This window comes from Uloborus diversus, chromosome 1 (genome assembly GCF_026930045.1).
Source record: "Uloborus diversus isolate 005 chromosome 1, Udiv.v.3.1, whole genome shotgun sequence".
Classification (NCBI taxonomy): Eukaryota; Metazoa; Arthropoda; class Arachnida; order Araneae; family Uloboridae; genus Uloborus; species Uloborus diversus.
In genome coordinates this window covers 76,756,715-76,762,239 of record NC_072731.1, presented here as the reverse complement: position 1 = coordinate 76,762,239, position 5,525 = coordinate 76,756,715, and positions in this window count along the sequence as shown.

Below are 5,525 nucleotides of genomic sequence, written 5' to 3'. Positions count from 1 at the left end.
CAGCTGTACATATCTAATACGGTCAAGTATATTGATAGTATATTTTAAAACTTTATTTAATGGTGGCAGGTTTACAAAACAGACGAATATTGATATTAAATTTTGATGAATTCAGTATCAGCCATAAGAAATTTGTTTCAAAATGTTAAAAAAAAATGTAAAATATATAAGTCTGAATGAAATTTGAAATTGTCGTAAATGAAGAAAATGTTACACTGAAATAAAATTGAGTTTTTGATATTAATATGAATGTAAAGGCTGAGCATTTTGTTCATCATGTTTTTACTTTTGGTTTAGTATCTAGTTGGACCTAAACCGAAACTTCTTAATTAACTCAGATATTATTTAATTCACTTTTGGTCATAAAAACTTGCTCTCACATTTAATATATTAAAACCAACAAAAAAACAACTTTTTCTGCGCATCATGGACTTCGTTGGAACTTCCAAGTTATTACTGCCGTGAGCAGGTAAAGGGCACTAACTGCAAATGTTTCTTCTTTTTTTTACATTTGTGTCATCTAGTACGTAAGCTTTATAGTGCAAGCTTGCTTATTTAGTTTCCACTGAAAAAAAAAAAAAAGCCTGAAAAAAAGTATAATTCTTACATTTTCCTATTATACACTGAAGTTTCCTGTAAGGCAGGATAGAAAACTGCACATGTTAACAGTCAAAAACATGCGAACAAAATATTGATATTTTAAAAGAAATGCCTCCATCGTCGCGCACATATAATGGATACTTTCACGAAAATGTATAAAATTATTATACATGGTGAGCAAACGAATTGCTGAAATTTATAGCTTATTTCAAACTATTGACGATGAAGGATGATTGAAAAACGTTTTAGGTTTCTTCAATTTGTTTCTATTCCACTTAGTGCATGGGTGATGTAATTCAGGGGTGCCCACCTGGGGGGGGGGGGGTGGAGTCATGGCGCTGCACTATTGAAAATTTTAGGGGCTTGTTTTGAGGGGAATTTTTCTCATTTGGGGGAGGGGGCGTGCAATATTTAAGGGGTGCGACCTTGTTCTTGGGGTGGGCGGGCACTAATTTATATTGAATATAATTTATATTAATTTATATTATATTGGGCATATAATTTATATTGAAACTTGTCAACTGAAGCATAACTTTTATGTGACAAAAGTTACAGAACAATTGTTTTCCTTATGGCTCGACAAATTCTTTAAAATGTGTATTTTTGTAAGTGGTGTAATTTTCTTGTCCGCCACTGTATTTGTCAGCCCTTATATGATAGCACTTATGTGTATATAAAGTACCATATTAGGATTGGCAATATGAGTTGAAATCAAGGATTCTGGGTGACTTGTTGTGCCCTTGAATTTACGCAAATTAGTATTAATTTTTTTTTTCTCAAGATGGGCCAACAAAGTGGTTATAAGCTCTTTTTTTTTTTTTTTTTTGGAACTAAAATATGGCTACTCTGCCTATGATTTATATTACTCATTTTACACTTTTTAACAGGTCAGCACCCCAAACCCCAAAGGGCCTGCGGATCCCAGTTTGAGAAATTCTTGGCTGGGGTACAAGGAGAAAATCCTAGTTCTCCAAAGGGCGTCGTGAAATGAAAAAAAAAAAAAAAAGGAACCTCTGCTTTACATCATTGCTATTCTTGAACAAACAGATTTGAATACAATGTTATTTGCCAGGGCTATGGAGTTCGAGTCAAAGAGTAGGAGTCGGACTGATTTTGGCGTAAAGGGGTTGGAGTCGAGAGTCAAAAAACTAAAGTTCCTAGAGTCGGAATCGGTCATTTTCCCTCATAGTTCGTAACTCTGCCAATGCTTGCGGAGTCGGAGTTAGACTGATTTTGGGGTAAGGGAGTCGGAGTCGGAGTCGTTGGTTCAAAAATATCCGGATTCGGTTAATTTCCCTTTCTACACCGCTGCCCTGCTATTTGCAATAAGTTTTTGCGATTTGTTTTTCATTTTAGCCGTTATTTCCTTCATTTTTGCTACGGTTTTTCAACTGTTCTGGTAAAAGCACCTTTTGGCCAGAAATATTACCAACAATGGTACATATAAAATGGTTTTCGTGTCCAGATTTTAAATCTCGTGCACATTTTTCTTTTGTTATTCCCAGAAACGTTTCCTTTATTTTCTTACTATAAATTGATATATTGCTTCAAAGGGATAATTATCTCTCTTAAGACGAAAACGCCATTCTTTGAGCGCAATTATTTGGCTGAATTCTAAAGAATAACAATGAATTTCCAAAGTTATTTTTCTTAACAAAGAATAAAATGCAACACAATGCTATGACTGCAGTTTAAGTAAGGAAGCAAATTTTACAGAGATGATGAATGAGAATGATGAAGAATGAGAACTTATCATTTCTTTGTGCTACAGTTCAGAACTTATTTACTTCGCATAATTACTTTCACTCATTTCGAACAATGTGCAGTTTAAGTACATTAAAATTTCCATGTTCATTTGTTCGCGGAAGTAGATTTTCATTACGTTATTATAGGTTTATGATAAATAATAAATATACATATTTTATGTAGGGCTGCATCTTAGGGTATATGACGCATAATTTCTGGTTTCTTTCGCAAAATAGAGTAGATACATCATCTGATTTTTATTGAATATGATTTTTTTTTTTATTTGGTACTTATCCCTTAAAAGTTCGTCACGTGGCACGTTTTTAATTTTGGCGATTATTTTTCATTTTGTATTGCTGCTATATTTGGTCAAAGTTACATAGAAACTATTTATTTACTCTCTCATCCTCCATTTGTGTTTTAATGGATTTTTAAAATCAAACAAATCTTTAAACATGAATTGAAACAAAAAATTCATTTGAATGAAAAATAGTTCAACAATTAAAATTATACTTTAAAAAATAAAATAATCCGCCATCGAAATAAAACATTTTAAGCTCTATTAAAGTGTAAAATAACACGCCAAATGAATGTATCGTGTCATAATAAGTATTTGAAGTTGAACCAAAATATAAAATTAGAAAATTAAAAATGGTGGCGGCGTAAACGTTATTTTTCAATTTTCGCTTAAGTAGAAAGGATGAGCAAGTCGCCAAGCCAAGTGCTGTACCTTTAACGGAAAAGTACCTTTAATTTTACCAATTTATAAGCAGTAGTAAGGTGAAAAATATCGCTCAGCAATATCTCATAGACATTCGAGATAGGGTCATAAAGTTCTCAGAATTGGTAAAAAATAGTTTTGACAGAATATATAATAATCTAAGATTTCACTGCAGACTTCCTCCCATATATTTTTTTTTAATTAAACAAAACACATTAGAGCAGTGTATTCCAGTCCTCCACACTAGAGCAGTGGTATCCTTCCTAAGTGTATGCATAAATTAAGTGTAATCTGTAGGATGAGAAATTCATAGTTTCATTTCTGTGCACAAAAAATAATTCTGAAAGCTGATCCAAAACTTAGGGGAAACCCTGCTAAAGTGGATACCCCGGGCAAAGCGAATTTTGTCAATAACTCCTAAATAATTAGTTGACCGGCAGCCACGTTGTCATAGCAACGGTCGCCTGTTGCCGCTCCGTGTGCGGCAAACACGTCGGGACGACCAAGTATGTTTTTGGGAAAAACAAATTAATTTACAGAGGTTAGTGTTTCATTTATAACTTTAATACTATTTGTGACATGTTCTTTGTTATGAGTGGGATTTGATGTACGATTATGTAGCTTTCAACTATCCGTAGACGACGAGTTTAGATGCTCTGGTTTTTTAGTAATTTTTAGGGGGCCGTGGTAGCCCGATCGATAGAGTGTCGGATTCGGGGCCGGAGGGTCCTGAGTTTGAACCTCGATAGTCGAAGATCCACCGTCGTCATTAAAGGGGACTGGGCGACGTTAAATATGCTCGTGGTCTCAATGTCCTCCAAGTGAAACGATACCTCTGGGGGTGCTAGCACCAGGTAGCTATTAGCTCCTGGACTAGTTCTAAATTCTCATTAACTGTTCGATCCGGTGATGGTGCTGCGATCTATCGGTATATAGTAAAATAATGGAGGCAAGGCACTTAGTATGCAGTCCTCGACATAAATACAGTTGTAGTCAGTTGTGACTCTGAATAGGAATAGGAATAGTAATTTTTAGTAACCTCAAAAATGTATCTGAAGGGCAAAGCGGATTGGACAAAGTGAATACCATATTCACTTTGCCCGGTCATGACAAGTCTCTTAATCCGAACCTGGAAGTCCTTCAATATTAAGATCTCAAGACAATACTACCATTGAAGACCGTCCTTATACTCCCGTGGATGTTCCCGCCGCTTCACCCAAACCTGCATGTTCTACGAACTACTACAGTCCTTCAGTTTTACTACCTATTCCTCAGCCTATTAAACCAATAACAACATGTAAACAAAAACTACGATATCTACACTCCAGACAAGTACTCCAGTCAAGGACAATCAAAGACAAAAATTTGAAAAATCAAAAAAGACTGTCATGAAGTAACTAGACGATGTTTCGACTAAAGCTTCTCAGAAAAAAGATCAAGTACCAAAAAGACTAATGAAAAATCTCTGCTACAAAACATAGGACTGCATAAGAGAATGATAAGAAGAAGGAAGTAAAGAAATTTGATGATGTAAGGTGCATTTTCTGTGATGAAATGTTCATTGAGGAAGATGATCAGCCAATGGAAAACAGTATACAATGTCGTATTTGTACTCAGTGACGTCATAAAGAGGGTTCAGCATTCGAAAATGATAATGATTTTGTCTGTGATAACTGCAATAATTAGTATTGTAGCAGAATTTTTTTTTTTTTAATATACTCCAAAGTTTTGGATGTTGACTTTTTTTAAAAAAATTTCTTTGCTTGTTACAATAATAACTGCAATGATTGGTATTGTAGAAAAATGCTTTTTAATATGAGCCTTTAATTTTCGATGCTTATTTTATTCTTGTTCAGTTTCTTTGTTTGTAATAACAACAATAATTAGCACTGCAGCAAAAAAATGTTTTTAAATATGTTCCTTTTATTTTCGACGTTTATTTTATTTTTAAGTTTAATTTCTTTGTTTGCAATAACTACAATAATTAGCATTGTAGCAAAAAAAAATGTTCTTTTGATATGTTCCTTTAATTTTCGATGGTTATTTTATTTTTAATGTTTAGTTTCATGGCAAATAATGTTTCTGTTCGCTTTGCCCTAGTAACGAATCCACTTTACCCGGGGTGTTGGGCAAAGTGGATATTCATGCCATTGTTGAAAACTGGCCTTATATCTAATAGTGAAATTACGATCAAGGACAACTGTTATTGCATTACGCAAGTTCATTAAATGAAGACTGAATAGAAACATTTGTTTCAATTTCTAAAGTTATAACTAAACGACAATAATCAAGAAAAGCTTAAGGTATTCACGTTGCCCGAATTTCCCCTAGGCTTAGCAGATTTTTTTTTTTTTTTTTTTTTTTGAATCCAGATTTTCTAAAAAATTAAATAAGAAAAATCTCATTATCACTTTTGAGGTATTCTATTAACACATTTATTTAAGTTTAAAAATAACAA